This window comes from Mytilus galloprovincialis, chromosome 5 (genome assembly GCF_965363235.1).
Source record: "Mytilus galloprovincialis chromosome 5, xbMytGall1.hap1.1, whole genome shotgun sequence".
Taxonomy (NCBI): Eukaryota; Metazoa; Mollusca; class Bivalvia; order Mytilida; family Mytilidae; genus Mytilus; species Mytilus galloprovincialis.
Genome location: NC_134842.1, coordinates 1,818,569 through 1,836,709, shown reverse-complemented (window position 1 = coordinate 1,836,709; position 18,141 = coordinate 1,818,569). Strand labels below are relative to the sequence as shown.

At 30.6% G+C, this 18,141-nt stretch overlaps 1 long non-coding RNA gene across 1 annotated transcript; it reads left to right on the top strand.

Annotated features, from left to right (window-relative positions):
* The first annotated feature begins 13,378 nt into the window (after nt 1-13,378).
* LOC143074945 (uncharacterized) lies at nt 13,379-17,901 on the top strand. Its single transcript, XR_012978191.1, has 3 exons — nt 13,379-13,431; nt 16,567-16,629; nt 17,704-17,901. It is a non-coding gene; the product is annotated as an uncharacterized LOC143074945 (long non-coding RNA).
* The last annotated feature ends 240 nt before the right edge of the window (nt 17,902-18,141 follow it).

Sequence of the window (18,141 nt, the reverse complement as noted above, 5' to 3'; positions counted from 1 at the left end):
CCTTCATTAGTATGATTATGATGTTAAATGAATCATATCAATCTATTCTGATTAAACTATGACAATCTTGAAATTTATACAATAAAACAGTTAAAAACGAAAACAGATACGCTTTCACAATTCTAAAATTTCATAAATCACATAGGTAATATAGCTTATTACAACATATACTGCAAAGATATGCTTCAAATAAAAATATTATATTAGTATGATATATATAATTAGAAATTTGTATCCTTAAAAACGTAATTAATAGTTATAACATGCAAGTTAACTTCTGCCTTCTTTAGAAAATGTTTTTTTTCAACAAATATTTAACAGTAAATTAGCATAAAAAATGTCAAAGTAAAAGTCATTTGCACCTGAAAAACAAATACACTGTCATAACCAAGAATGAGTTCAGATGCCTCGCATTCTTGAACAATTGTATGAATAAAAATAGGTGGACGAAGATACGGAGGGATATTTACAAGTATCGGCGGTAAATGTGCTCATGGCATACTTATTAACTAGTATTGATAAACGGTGGACTGTCTACATTTAAGACATCATTAAACGAATGTCATGTTTTATTTGAAAAAGGTTGTGTTGTTTTATCCATAAATGTTCTAAATAGCCTCATTGCAGTAACAAAAGTTGTAGTATACTCATCTGTGCCACGATTTCAGTCTTGATATCCTCTGTTTCCGATGCATTAACAGTTTGTTCATGCAGTGCGTCGAATAACGTCTTCTTCTGTTGTAAATTTTCAGATGTGGCTAACAGCATCGGTAACTCCATGAGTCACGGCACTATACTAATGGGGTCGATTTTGTATTATCTTACTCTAAAAACAAACAATCGCCGATGTGAAGTCGACCTTGGATACAAAGATACTACGAGACATTGCAAACCCCGTAGTCTTCCCATCAATAATAAACCGTCGACAAAAAAGTAAGTTTATAAAAAAGGAAGACTTTTCTAAATCAACTGCATTTTTTTAAATGTCAAAACAAGCCACACACAAATTAAAGAATAAGTTTATAAAACAAAAATCTTTTCAACATCCACTGCAAGCACCAACAAGTCATAACGAACCATAGACCAGATAATAAATGAAAAAACGGAACCCTTGTCAACATAATTCAATTTGTCATACAAACACATCAACCAAAGAGTTATAGAACGAAAGCCTTTTCAATATCCGCGAAATGCTTCTACATGTAATCACTAACCGACTCGGACTTCTCTTAAAATGAATTAAACTGTGAGTATTGTTATGTTATACTTTTCTACGTTGGCTAGAGGTATAGAGGGAGGGTTGAGATATAAACAAGAAAATGTTTAACCCCGCCTCATTTTTTGCGCATGGCCAAAGTCAGGAACCTCTGGCTTTTGTTAGTCTTGTATGATTTTTAATTTTAGTTTCTTGTGTATAATTTGGAGTTAAGTATGAAGTCCATTATCACTTAACTATAGATATTCGTTTAGCGGTCAGCTGAAGGACGCCTCCGGATGTTTGAGTTTCTCGCCGCATTGAAGATTTATCGGTGAGCTTCTGTCATTGTCTGTTCTTTGGTCGGGTTGTTGTATCTTTACCACATTACCCATTTCCATTCTCAATTTTAAAGAATAAATTTATAAAACGGAAGCTCTTTCACCGTAGGATACATGTTTATCTACGAAACAAACCATCCACATTCAATAATTAATCTACAATAACCACATGTCCTATTTCACATGCATTAAATAATAGTGTTGTTCCGTATTCTTCTGTCATAGTGATGCTAGTCTAATGATTTAGGTGACAACGGATTACATTAGGTCTTCCTATACAACAGGTAATTCGGAATGTGGTAAAACAAGCTACATCATAGACATTAACCACTGCTTACAGACATACTATGGTTCAGGTGATGATGCTTTTTGCACGAGAATAGAAATGATAATTGTTTTCTTTTTTCTAATGACAACCATTGCTAGTTAGTGTCATTTTGAATACAGATTCCTGTCACGCCCTTACACATTACGATGCCTTTTTAATAGTAACCTTACTATATCAGTACGATTATGGTATACTGCAATGTCAAGAGGTGTATATCCATATTTGGTACATAAATTAACATCAGAATTCTTCTCCAACAGTAACTTTACTATATCAGTATGTCCATGCTGACTTGCAATGTACAGAGGAGTACAACCATCATTGGTACACAGATTAACATCAGGATTTTTCTCTAACAGTAACTTCACTATATGAGTATGTCCATTCTGACTTGCAATGTACAGAGGAGTACAACCATCATAGTTACGCCGATTAACAAAAGGGTCCTTCTCTAACAGTAACTTCACTATATCAGTATGTCCATGCTGACTTGCAATGTACAGAGGAGTACAGCCATCATTGGCACGCAGATTAACAAAAGGGTCCTTCTCTAACAGCAACTTTACTGTATCAGTATGTCCATGCTGACTTGCAATGTATAGAGGAGTACAGCCATCATTGGTACACGTATCAACGTAAGAATCAAACTCTAACAGTAACTTTACTATATTAGTATGACCATGCTGACTTGCAATGTACAGAGGACTATATCCATCTATGGTACATATATCAACATTTGAATTCCTTTGTAACAGCAAATTTACTATGTCAGTATGGGCTTCCTGACTTGCCATGATCAGTCCAGAAACCCCATCATCTCTACACTGATCTACATCCACATCATTACAAAACATCCACTGTATCATATCAATATAACCATCATGACAATTCCATAACAGTGGAGTAGTACTTGATCCAAATTCCCCCTTTGGAATCACTGTATCCTTTGTATTGGATAAGGTTTCTTGTTTAGATTTTTCTAGTCGTTGTAAGTGCTGTAATAGCTTTCCTCTGAATGATGGTACTTTCATATTATTGTTTCCGAATACAACTGACACCTTTCCTGCTGACCAGTCCTTTATAAACCTTTCTAAATATGATGGCAAATAATTATCTGGTATTTCAATCATGAATTCTATATTGCTGCCGTGGAGTGATTTTCCCCAAATGAAACGTTTATGTACTAAACGACTATCACCATGATATATCAAACATTTAATCATTTTCTGACCAAAGTAATAAGCAATGAAGTCAAACAGTTTATCATGTAGAATTCTATAAATACCATTCAGTTTACACATAAACGTACCCTCTAGCGTGTCAAGTGTGTTTTTCAGTTTTGCCTTTGGTGTCTTGATGTTGATTGTACAAACAGAATATATGTCTTCTATGATATGTCGTTGTTCATCTGTAACTCTACCCTGGAACCATTTTTCTTCCAGCTGATTATTAAAGAGAACACATAAAGCAAGACTGCATATTTTATATTTTCCTTCGTCGTCTTTATCAATTAAAGTGTCTAGATAATTTTGATAAAAAGAAAATGGATCTTTGAAAAATTCTGTAACATCTTCAATATAATCCCCATTATGTAAAGAGCATAAAAGTGGAAAAAACTCCATATTTTGTAATAATAAATCCTCATGCATGCTTGTAACCTGATGGGACTTTGCTATATTTTTTTTTTCTTCATAAGTAAGGCATAGCTCACTTGATAGTAAATTACATTCACAGGATTTAAAAGGTACTAATATGTCAAACTTTTCATCTTTATATACTTGTAACCTACAAGACACAATAATCTTACAACATTTGTCAGCGATGATTGTATTAATCACAGGTAAAAGTTGTTTCCAGTTGTCAATCTGATGTTGGTTCGCAGTGAAATCTCCACAAAAATCATCTACAATGAAGACTGTCTGCGCACCAGGTTGATAATAATTTCTGATATCATCTGGTTTCGTCACTGGTATTATTTTGTATCCTTTTTTCTGTAAACCTAGAGCTGTGTGTCGTGCAATAAACGATTTCCCCGCTCCTGATGGGGCAGTTAATGTCAAACAACTGTTGTTTTCTAAATATTTCATGACACAATCACTGGCTTTTGTAGGTACGAACATCTTATCTTTTTCTTCCCAGTTTTCTATTTGTTTTCTTATCAGCTCTGAAAAAAATAATATACAAATTTAACAAATTTTCTTGTAGTTTTCAGTTATTAAACGCAAATAACTATCTAGGATATCTGTGACGATTTCAGGTCAAAAACATATCTTTTGTTCACTTATTGTACCCTGCTATTATAAACCCGAAATATGTCTTTAAGTTAAGTTATAGTTTCCTAAACGTTAATCTGACAAGACTTATTAGAGACACCCCGTAGAGTTTGAGGGTCACATATAGAATAGAAAAAGGGCAAGCAAATATACATTCATACACAATTTCAAGGAATACATTTGCATTGGATTAATCATCTAAAGTTTAAAATTTGTGAGAGTAGAAATTAAAACCAGTCAGACATCTACAAAACGGCTGCAATTTGAATTTATAAAAAAAGTAAGTAAAACTTTTAATTTTTAGTGAGCCGTTATTGCCTTTAAAATCATGTTTGTTTTTTTGGTCATTCATCAACTGTTATAGAAAGGTGAGGGATGCAATAGAGAGCAATTTAGCTAGTGACCTACATAGTTTTTATTAAGGGCTTATTTCTCTCAAATAGATGACCTTTATTAACAATTGAACGAGAGAGTTTAAGTGGATTTGATAGCGCTAACATGTTTAACCCCGCCACTTTTATTATGTATGTGCCTGTCCCAAGTCAGGAGCCTGTAATTTAGTGATTCTTGTTTGTTTATGTATTCCATATTTGTTTTTCGTTCATTTTCTTTTTATATAAATAAGCCGTTAGTTTTCTCGTTTGAATTGTATAACATTTTCATATCGGGGTCTTTTATAGCTGTTTATGCGGTATGGGCTTTGCTAATTGACGAAGGCCGTACGGTGACCAATAGTTGTTAATTTCTGTGTCATTTTGGTCTCTTGTTGACAGTTATTTCATTGGCAATCATACCACATCTTCTTTTTTATATTCATAGGTCCGAATGTGCATTTGCTTTGAATAGTTTTAATCTTTCTAAAATGGAATTTTGTGTTAATGTAATTCAAATAAGTCGGTTTCATTTAAAATTGAAAAGAACTTGATATTATCTTTACATTATGTCGAATTTTCTAATTAATGAACTGTAAAATATATTTGTGGAAGGGTTAAATAAGCGTCTCGCGACGATTTATTATGAGGTGTTTTAAACCCAGTTATGAGATAATTATTGAACCGTTCAAAGAAAGACCATTAAATTGTGAGGTTAATAGTTAGCACTGATGTTAATTTTACATAAGTTATTTAATATATGTTTCAAGTAAGGAAAAAATCCTTCTGTATGGGTTAAAAGTATTATAAATAAAGGCAACAGTAGTATACCGCTGTTAAAAACTCATAAATCCATGGACAAAAAACAAAATCGGGGTAACAAACCAAAACCGAGCGAAACGCATTAAATATAAGAGGAGAACAACGACACAACACCGAAACGCAACACACACAGAAACGGACCAAGCATCAGACAAAACACCACGAGAATAACAAATATAACATGAAAACCAAATACATGAATTTGGGATAGACAAGTACCGTGCCACATCTTATCTCAATATCTCAAAAATAAGAGGAAACACAAACGACTCAGCGTTAAAATGCAACACACAGAGAAACGAACAATAATATAACAATGACCATCTTCCTGACTTGGTACAGGACACTTTTAAAGGGGAATAAAAGTGGTGGGTTGAACCTGGTTTTATGGCATGCCAAACCTCGCACTTTAATGGCAAAGTTAAATATAACATTAAAATGACAACATAATATTACAGGACTACAATACAAATAAATAGGAGAACATATTAGACAAAGAAAAACATGATATAATTCCAATTCCAAAGTATTCAACTTCAGATCCACGAGATTCTTTATCATACAGGGGCATAACCTTAGCTCCATGTGCATATAAATTATATTGCAGTATACTGAATGATAGACTGGTGTATTGGTTAGAAGATAGGGATATTATTCATGACGAGCAAAATGGCTTCCGTAAAGGTAGAAGTACCATTGACCATCTTAGTACATTAACTTCAATTATTGAAACTAGAAAACTGACAAAATTCTCAACATTTACAGCTTTCATAGATTAAAAAAAAAACATATGATATTGTAAGTAGAAAATTATTGTTTACTAAATTGGATGATTTAGGAGTTATGTACATTGAAAGCTATATATTCACATGTAGAATGTTGTATTAAACTTATAATGACAGTATGACAGATTGGTTTAGCGTTAATTCGGGTTTAAAACAAGGATGTATATTATCGCTTGTTATGTTCGATATTTTTATTAATAGTTTAATTGATGTAATAAAAGCACTAGACATTGGTGTAAACATTGATGGTGAAAAAGGTGGTATACTTTTACATGCTGATGACATTGTATTTATTGCTGAAAAGGAAAATAATTTACAAACTCAATTAGATGTATCAAGTAATTGGTGTGTTACCAGTTGTATGAATGGGAACTTATATAAAACTAAAGTTGTCTAATTTAGGAACCCGTCGGTTCAAAAAACATCTAAATGTATTTTGTTAAATAATAATACAGTACAAAAAGTATCTGTTTACCAATATCTGGGTCTACTGTTGACAGAATATCTCGGTTATAATGAGATGGCTTAAGCGGTAGAAAGGTCTGTAAGTCGAGCTCTAAGTTTATTAATTGTTAAATGTAAAGCACAGGGTGGTTTCCAGCACAGTAGCTTTACAACATTATTTGATACTCTAGTCTGGTCATTGTCTTGTATCAACGCTGTCCAGAATAGAGCTATCAGGTTTTTTTTATGGGTGTTGTCAAGTATACGCCAAATGGTGCAATTAACAGGGACATGGGCTGGAGACGACCTAGTGTAAAACAATGGAAATGTGTCTTTCGGAACTGGGCAAGATGTAGTGTCAAAACAATGACAGAATAAATTTTGAAGTTTTTAAATTGTCACATTAAAAAGCTGTAAATAATAAGAAAAACTGGTGTAATAGAGTCATGAACAAACTTAAAGATTGTCACTTTGATTTGTATACTAGTATTGATAGTGTGCTGCATAAAGATATTGTTCTACAAATTGAAAATGTTTTATTTAATAAATATATTGCAGAATGGCAAATGAAAATTTTGTCACAGAGTAATGGTAAAAAGCTATATAAATCCCAAAATTGTACAGAGTTATATTTAAAAATTAAAAGTGCTTATGCAAAATTTAGATGTGGCGTTGAGTCACTTAAAATAGAAACAGGACGATATGAGAATAAGCCAATAAATGAAAGATGTTGTTCAATGTGTAAAAACGAAAATGAAGATAAGAAACATATAGTTAGTTTATGTTCATTATATGCAGACCTTCGAAATATATTGTATAATGAAGCAGTAAAACATAACGATCAATTTTATAACTTGTCTACTGACGAAAAAATATATTTTCATTCAGTAATGAAGAACTATATCAGGTAGTTGCTAAAACCTGCTTCAATATTTATGTAGAAGAACATTTTTTTTATTTGTATATAGCTGATGGTGTTTTTTTAAATCTTAGATATATGCAGTTTTAAATTTATGTAAAATAATTGTATATAAATAACCCTTTAATATTAGTCTCTCATAATTCTTAATAGAATGACACTTGTATATGTTTTAGTCTTTTTTAAGCTAATGATATTTTACTGTTAGTTTTAATATACAATATGTTTTACATAATATGTTATCCAATATTCATGTTATACGCAATGTTTTATATGTTTATTGGAATGTATTATTTGGTTAGACTTTAATAAAATATTGAATCTGAATGTTCTGGAAATAAGCTCATCATAGATACCAGGTTTAAAATTGTACATTTACGCCAGACGTGCGTTTCGTCTACAAAAGACTCATCAGTGACGCTTGAATCAAAAATGTTTAAAAGGCCAAATATAGTACGATGTTGAAGAGCATTGAGTTCCAAAAACTCATTCATCATTTTTTCTTCATGTGATCATTTTTTTATATTGTTTATGTTTCATTGCGTTCATCGCTTTATATGCTCTAATTTTAGGAGTTTTATATAGGACAGTGTAGGAATTCGTGTTACTTTCCCTTTTCTTCTGAGTGATAAAAACTGCTCAGCAAGCCGTGTGCAAAACTGCAAGGAACATTCAGCGGACATGTTGTCCAAATGAACAATTCGTCGGGGCTAACCAAGGGCGGATCCAGGATTTTTTTAAATGGTGCGAAGGTTTTAAAAATCGCCGAGCGGAGCGACGCGAATAAAATTTGGGACCTTATTTGGGCTAAAAAAAACATTAAAATAAGTGTAATATGCACTTTTTAAACGTTTCCTGGCGTGAGGCATGTATATTTTATAGTTGCTGTAAAGTGTAAGGGTTGGATATTTTTGATGCTGTATTTTCTCTATTAATTGTTTTTCATAAAATTAAGGTATGGATCCAGAGCTATGTACTGATATATTTGATGTGGGACTTGTCAGTAAAAAATTGGCATTGAAATTCTCGCCGGTTTGTTGTTAATTAAGTTATCATAACCTCACAGAATTTTTGTTGTAAACAAGATATACGACGAACTATTCGATGAAATTTACAATACGACCGACACGAGTAAAAAAAGACAAACAAGCAGTTCTTATCCAACAAAATGACGGAAATTGAGGGGTTTGAAATCAACCAAATGCTACGAATGAGTCTGTAATGACAACGAATTTATGAATAACAGTCGATAAAATAGCGTTTTGGGTTAAACATGTATTCGTAGGTAAATGATATTGTGGAACTTTGTTTTTATGAGATTGTAATAGTCTATAGAGTATAACTTTCTGTTGTGTGGAATAGTGAAATAGAAATCAACACGTTCTTGCTAAATCCTGTGTCGCTTTGAAGGCGTCATCCTTAGTCTAAGCAATGTGTTACAGTTATTTGAATTGCAAAATGACTTAGTGACGCACTAGTACTGGTCAACTCCACCCTAACAAATCACATGACTTTGACAGTCAGTAAATACCAGCAAAAAATATATATTTATAAGTAAAGAATTGTTGTATATAAATTAAATACACTGGAAATGGCAACGTTCAAAAAGTCTAGTCTGAGCAAAGGGGGTACGCCCTCTACGCCCCCTCTGAATCCGCCACTGCTAACCACAGCGTGAGTTACATTCAAAACATAACAAATCATGTCTTTTTTTTTTAATTTTTATTCAACAACAAATTGCACTTTCTGCTGTTAACAATATACTTCACCAGTCCAGCATACCAGTGAAGAGTCCCTGTTTGTTAATACCAGAAATCCAGGGTTGTTTTCTGGTAAGCATCAATATATTAAATCAACATTAGTATTATAATCTAACAGCTAAGTTATAAAATAATCAGCAATGAAATAATAAACAAGTAAATATCAGCGAGATTTATTTGTTTACCTATACATATAAATAGGAAAAAATACTATTTGGATATCATCTAGCAATATAAATGATTTTTGAGTATAGTTTCCGGAAACTTTCCATACATCCTCCGTTAACGTGTGCATTGTTTTTCTATCGAATAACTTCCTGGTTTGAAACAAAATTGTCACACCGGTTTAAGGTGGCACGGTAGTATTTCCTGGCCCATAAGGGATAATGATAGCCTTTTTAGAATTTTCACCACTTTCTAACACTGCAAAAAATTCTACATTCACAGTTAACTGAAATACTTTCATTTTACTATTAAGAAATGAATTTGAATATGCATCATGACCGTTTACTTTTTTTGATATTTTTAAAAACCTAAGGCCACTAGTACTTTTAGGTCTTTTATGGTGCAGTGAATAAAAAATTAAAAAAAATTCTCAAAAATTCATTTTCATCTGTATGTAAAATTATTTCATATTTTTCTACACCTGATTCATCCCTCAGTTTGGGAAAGTATGTTCAGTTGATACTGTATTTTTTGTCCAATCACACTGTTTAGATACATTAACCTAAGTAGGGTACACAAAAGAGCAACCTAAATTCTGGAATGCAAATACTACCGTGCCACCTTAACCAAGACATAACAAACTTGAAACCAGTCATGACACCTATGATGCATAGACTTCTTACTTTGGAACATATTATAATAAAGAATACTAGTCTGCACTTATTTCTTACAAAAAAAAAATGAAACATTACATCCCTACCCCATCTGGCAGATTTTCACTTTTTTTTCATCTTACCATTTTTACTTAAGGAGTGAACAAAACCCAAATATATGATGTTTCAAATCAACACAGAAGTCAAACATGGTGATTCAGGAGGAAATATTGGATTGCCAACTGTATTTATGGTTAATCTGACTGAAAGAAACAGTTTAATAAGCACCAAATCATGAAAAATGAGATTAAAGCCCATTCCACATTTTACAGCATGCCTTATACTACTTTAAACATTTCCAGATTATGAGGGCTATACAACAAGAGTCTTTAGACTGCACTTAACTATTATTCTAAAATCTTTTTCACAATACATGTACTAGAATACATCTCTAAGTTGACTGTTTGTCTATTTCTCATGTATGCATTAAGTTAAATTATGTCCCCTTACATAATCAATTTGCCTTTATTGTGTTTTTCACTGTCAGAAAATCTTAAAAATTAATGGTATTTGCATGGAAAATGAATAAACCATTTAATCATGCTGATATAACATCATAAAAACATTCTTTGTCAAAAATAATGTCTAGTCAATGTAAAGAAACCCCTATTTCTATCTCTATTTCAGACCAATATGAGAGCTAAATGAATAAGTAAGGACCCCTTAACCACTTACTGGTTCCCCAAAAGCTGCTACTGGTATCATGTTAAATCAGAACTACAAATTAAACATGAAGAAAACTAGTATAGCTGTACTTGTGTTGAAAAAAATAAGAAATTATGCAATTTATTTATTTCGGTGAAAATAGTAGGATGTACATGCAACCGAAGAATGTCGCGTCTCAAATTTCAGTGGTTGCACATGTGTCAGACAATGCGAAAAGTTAAAGCGAGCACTTATAATTAAAAATGTATTGCAAGTTACATACAAATAATGAAGTTCTACTTTCTAGGTAAATTTTTACATTATTACCCACAGATCAGGCAAATTTTGCTGAATCAGCAACTTTTACTCTCAGGGGTGGAATTTAAAGCTTGTTTTTATCATAGTTGCTCTTAATCAACTTTTTATTGATAAACCTACAAATTGCATAGGTAAAATAAATTCCTTTATTGATTTAGTGTAAAAATGTATATCCCCCTTAAGGTGGCACGGTAGTATTTCCTGGCCCATAAGGGATAATGATAGCCTTTTTAGAATTTTCACCACTTTCTAACACTGCAAAAAATTCTACATTCACAGTTAACTGAAATACTTTCATTTTACTATTAAGAAATGAATTTGAATATGCATCATGACCGTTTACTTTTTTTGATATTTTTAAAAACCTAAGGCCACTAGTACTTTTAGGTCTTTTATGGTGCAGTGAATAAAAAATTAAAAAAAATTCTCAAAAATTCATTTTCATCTGTATGTAAAATTATTTCATATTTTTCTACACCTGATTCATCCCTCAGTTTGGGAAAGTATGTTCAGTTGATACTGTATTTTTTGTCCAATCACACTGTTTAGATACATTAACCTAAGTAGGGTACACAAAAGAGCAACCTAAATTCTGGAATGCAAATACTACCGTGCCACCTTAACCAAGACATAACAAACTTGAAACCAGTCATGACACCTATGATGCATAGACTTCTTACTTTGGAACATATTATAATAAAGAATACTAGTCTGCACTTATTTCTTACAAAAAAAAAATGAAACATTACATCCCTACCCCATCTGGCAGATTTTCACTTTTTTTTCATCTTACCATTTTTACTTAAGGAGTGAACAAAACCCAAATATATGATGTTTCAAATCAACACAGAAGTCAAACATGGTGATTCAGGAGGAAATATTGGATTGCCAACTGTATTTATGGTTAATCTGACTGAAAGAAACAGTTTAATAAGCACCAAATCATGAAAAATGAGATTAAAGCCCATTCCACATTTTACAGCATGCCTTATACTACTTTAAACATTTCCAGATTATGAGGGCTATACAACAAGAGTCTTTAGACTGCACTTAACTATTATTCTAAAATCTTTTTCACAATACATGTACTAGAATACATCTCTAAGTTGACTGTTTGTCTATTTCTCATGTATGCATTAAGTTAAATTATGTCCCCTTACATAATCAATTTGCCTTTATTGTGTTTTTCACTGTCAGAAAATCTTAAAAATTAATGGTATTTGCATGGAAAATGAATAAACCATTTAATCATGCTGATATAACATCATAAAAACATTCTTTGTCAAAAATAATGTCTAGTCAATGTAAAGAAACCCCTATTTCTATCTCTATTTCAGACCAATATGAGAGCTAAATGAATAAGTAAGGACCCCTTAACCACTTACTGGTTCCCCAAAAGCTGCTACTGGTGTCATGTTAAATCAGAACTACAAATTAAACATGAAGAAAACTAGTATAGCTGTACTTGTGTTGAAAAAAATAAGAAATTATGCAATTTATTTATTTCGGTGAAAATAGTAGGATGTACATGCAACCGAAGAATGTCGCGTCTCAAATTTCAGTGGTTGCACATGTGTCAGACAATGCGAAAAGTTAAAGCGAGCACTTATAATTAAAAATGTATTGCAAGTTACATACAAATAATGAAGTTCTACTTTCTAGGTAAATTTTTACATTATTACCCACAGATCAGGCAAATTTTGCTGAATCAGCAACTTTTACTCTCAGGGGTGGAATTTAAAGCTTGTTTTTATCATAGTTGCTCTTAATCAACTTTTTATTGATAAACCTACAAATTGCATAGGTAAAATAAATTCCTTTATTGATTTAGTGTAAAAATGTATATCCCCCTTAAGGTGGCACGGTAGTATTTCCTGGCCCATAAGGGATAATGATAGCCTTTTTAGAATTTTCACCACTTTCTAACACTGCAAAAAATTCTACATTCACAGTTAACTGAAATACTTTCATTTTACTATTAAGAAATGAATTTGAATATGCATCATGACCGTTTACTTTTTTTGATATTTTTAAAAACCTAAGGCCACTAGTACTTTTAGGTCTTTTATGGTGCAGTGAATAAAAAATTAAAAAAAATTCTCAAAAATTCATTTTCATCTGTATGTAAAATTATTTCATATTTTTCTACACCTGATTCATCCCTCAGTTTGGGAAAGTATGTTCAGTTGATACTGTATTTTTTGTCCAATCACACTGTTTAGATACATTAACCTAAGTAGGGTACACAAAAGAGCAACCTAAATTCTGGAATGCAAATACTACCGTGCCACCTAAACATGTTTATGCGACTTTAAAAATAGAACAAACAGATGTGATATAGCATTATAACAGGTATGTCTAAATCAAAATTTATCAATAGTGTAAAGAAGATCAAGAGTAAGACTGGTTTCTTTTTCAAATCTTCTTTTTGTAACGGTAAATTGATATAAATAGCCTCGATATTAATCTTAACATGAGGCGGTGAACAGTAAAATTTATATTACTTCATCAGTTCCTGATGTGTAATTTTAAAAATTTATATCTTTAATTAAGTTCTTTCATTTATTTTTGCTAGATCATATATTTCTCAAACAAACAAAAAATTATTTCAACAATTTGAAAGCTTTTTCTAGGAAACAATTACAATGTGTAGTCTTACATTTTGCCTGTAATTTGTAACTATACATAAATTCTGCTTTAAATACAGCATAAACATTTATAGCTTCTGTTTTCTGTTCAGACATGTAGTAAGCTTTATATATACAAAACATTATTAATGTAATCAAATAATTTATTTCATAATATTGTTCATCATTAATTTTAAAACCAAATACTAGATTTTTCAATGTTAGAATATTATTATCAATATTCAGTTTTCCAAAAAGATTTTTAATTTTACTAAAGAAGTCATCAAGAAAATGACATTTCAGAAACATGTGATCATAATCTTCAGTGGTATTGCAAAAATTACAATTTGAAGCATTGCAGATATACTACTGTTTTAATAAAGTTTTACAAGGTAGAATAAAGTGTAACAATTTCCAACGAAACACTTTATATTTATTTTCTTTCAAATAATGGTGAACAAATTTCAATATATTACAGACTGAACTCTTAATATACTCAATATTTAACACTGTTTTCCATCTGTTAAAACCAACAGGAATTTGAATCTCATTCTGAATGAATGTGTTATAAATTTTTTTTGTTTCTAACTTGTCTAATGTTTCTGTATAATTACAATTTCTCTTAATAAATTAAACATAATCTGTTTTTACTTGAGTTTTCTTTGAATTTTCTTGTCTTTAAATGTTTATCCATTCTTTTGGTAAAGCTTTCTTCAATTGAGAAAATTCTGACAACCAATTACATTTAATATTGAGTTTTTGTAAAATATATTTCTCTGATATGTTACCATTTTCATCTATAATGTCATTTACATATATGATTTTGCTATTTATCCAGTTTTGAAATATAAGGCTTTTTTTTTTAATCTTGATAAATTGATTTCCCCAGATTACTTGTTGTCGAATAGTTCTAAAGTTTTCTGGTTGCTCTATTTTTTTGTTTTTTACCCATGCTTTTAATATATTCAAATAAAATTCTGGCAGCTTATTTAAACCAGGAATTGAGTTAATACCATCAATGGTCATATGAAAGATAAGGAAATTCTTGCCAAATTTATTAAAATAAAATAATGGTATTACTTTCCAGTTGGCAAAATCTCCATATAATTTTTAAAGATTCTATGTATTTATCTATGTCAATCATTTTTAAACCACCATCTAGCAATTCATAGCTTAATACATTACGTTTAACTTTTTCTGTTTTGCTTTTCCATAAGAATTGAAATACAATGTTTTTAAATTTATCAATATATTCTTTTTCTATATGAGAAACAGATGCTAAAAAAGTAATATTGGGTAGAATCAGTGATTTAATAACTGTTATTTTTCCCAATAAGGTTAGATTTCTTTTCTCCCAGTTTTTAATTATCTTCTCAGATTTTTCTAATTGTTTTTCAGCATTGAGCTTTTGACAATCATTTTTATTACAACCAAAAAAAACTCCTAAACATTTTACTGGTTTGTTTGTAAAGTTAATGTTTTCATATTTTTCTTTACAATGTTTGTGTTTTCCTAACCATATGCCTTCTGTTTTTGATCTGTTTAATTTAAGTTCTGATAATGTGCCAAAGATTTCAATCACATTTAAAACTTTTGAAATGTCTTTTAGTGATTTTAGAAAAAGTGTTGTATCGTCTGCAAGTTGGCTGACTTTTAATGAATGTGTTTTCCCATCTATCTTGATTTCAAAGCCTTTAATGTTATGGTCTTGCCTTATGTTACAGGCTAATATCTCTACTGCAATAACAAAAATTAATGCACTGCACGGACACCCTTGTCGTATACCGCGTTGAATGCTTATGAGTTCAGATATCCATCCATTATTTATTACTGAGCTTTTTATATCTGTATATAAAGTTTTAATCCATTTAAGCATAGAGTTTTGGAATCCAAATTTTTTTAAAGCTGAAAACATAAAATCCCATTCTAAAGAGTCAAATGCTTTAGAGAAATCTAAAAAAAGTAGTGCCCCCTCTATGTTAAATCTTTCTGCATAATCAATTATATCTTGGATTTGTCTAATATTATAACCTATATATCTATTTTTAACATAACCATTTTGATCCTTATGTATAATATTTGGAAGTATATTTTTAATGCGTTGAGCCAATGAATATGCAATTAATTTTGTATCAATATTTAATAAAGTTATGGGTCTATAATTATTTAAGCGAAGTGGATCATTTTTTTATGTATTAGAGAAATAACTCATAGTTTTTGAGAACTTGTTAACTCCCCTTTTTTATATGAATAATTAAATGTAGATACAGCAAATTCTTTTAAATCATTCCAAAAAGTCCTATAGAACTCAACACTAAGTCCATCAATTCCAGGTGATTTATTAAGTTTCATCTTGAATAAAGAACTAGTACATTCTTCAATGGTTAACGTACCTTCCATAATCTCACTCTCTTGTTTATTTAATTTATGATCAATATTTATATCATTAATATATTTATATTTATCTATGGATTTTACATTTGGGCATGTGCTATTATAAATATTTTGATAGAATTTTTTTTCTATTTGTAAAATTTTAGAAGACTCTGTATGTATATCTCCTTTTTCATCTTTTAAAGCAGTTATAGTCTTTCTGGTCTGTCTAGCTTTTTCTAGTCCCAAAAATTTTTTAGTATTTTTCTCTCCTTCTTCTACCCATTTAATCCTTGACCTTATTTGAGCTCCTTTACTTTTTATTTCATAAATTTTTCTTACTTTACATTCATCATAAGTTAATTCTTCTTGATAATGTTTAATAACATCATCTTTACAGTTTCTGTTTATATTTTCATTTAATTTTTTTATCTTATTTTCCAATATATGTATTTCACTTTTATATTTATTTGCATTTCTTTTACAGTATGCAACAGTATGTTCTCGAACTTCAATTTTGAACAGATCCCATTGATGGCCTATTTTATCAGTAAGTTTTGTTTTATTTTTATATTTCATGATAAGACCTTTTATTATATTTTTATACTCTGTATTATCTAAGATACTGTTATTAATTTTAAAATAACCTTTCCCTTTTGATTGTGATCTCCCTTTTACCTTTAAAGATATAGCTTGGTGATCTGTATGTGAAATAAGTGCAGGTCTTATATCTGTTGAATAAATATGTGACCTTATTTCTGGACAAACAAGAAAGTAGTCTATGCGTGAAGCTTCGTTTATCTTATTTTCCCGTCTCCATGTAAATTGTATATTATTTCTATGTATGTCTCTCCAAATATCTATCAGTTTGTGTGTTTTGATTAACCACTTTAAACTGTTGACTGGTTTTTGTTTTCTTTTATTATTTCTGTTGTTTTTTGTTGTTGTCAATATTAGATAATGTATCATTCATATCTCCCCCTACTATGACCATACCTAAACTGTTTTTCTGTATCATGTCATTTACTTTTTTGAAGAAAACATTACTATTTTTAGGTAGATTTGGTGCATAAATATTAACTAGAGTATATATACTTTCTGAAATTTCTATGTTAATCAAAATTATGCGCCCCTCCTCATCTTGAAATTTATCAATTAATTGATAATCAGTGTGATCACTTATAAAAATAGATACCCCTCTTGATTGAGAATTTCCATAACTGTGGTATGTATCACCTCTGAATTCATTTTTAAATTTTTCCTCTAAAGTAGAAGTAAAATGACCCTCTTGTACAAATAAAATATTACAATTCTGATACTTCATCCACATATGAAGCCTTTGTCTTTTATCTTTTGAACCAAGACCTTGGCAGTTTAATGAACATATATGTATTGTTTCACTCATTGTTTACCATAGATTTCTAGTTAAAAAAAGTAAAGTTTCTTATATATAATATAACCATAATTTGTTTACAACATGGTATATACAGTTAGTATTAATATTAATATACACATTGTACATAACATTGCCAATAGTGCTTACAATAATATTGCAAATAATCATTTTAACATTTATAGCATGATAACTACATTGTTTACTTTTTATTTCATTGTCTATTTTCAGACCGAATATGGCCTTGACATTACTCAGACACTGACCCAGATTCTGATTAGCAAATTGAAGTGGTATGTCTGAACACCAGATGTTATTAAAAGAAAAGTTAAACAATTTCATTGATGGGTTTGTGATATACCATATTCCAAATATTAGCCAGAATAGAAATGTATCATTATTGGATTTACCTGTGAATGTTAAAAAAACGTGGATGGCTATACAATTAGTGTCATGTTCTAAACATAGATTTGGATTTTCCTTTTCTATACATTGAAAACAAGTGTGAAGAGTATTACCACTCTGGATTATAAACGTGGCATAAATGACTGATGGATTTTTTTTCACATGGAGAAAAAAATGTTGGATATAGATATGTGTATTTCTTGCAATTTCAATATCAATGATGTGGTTTTTACCAAAGATACATTCAAATTCTAATGTTCTATT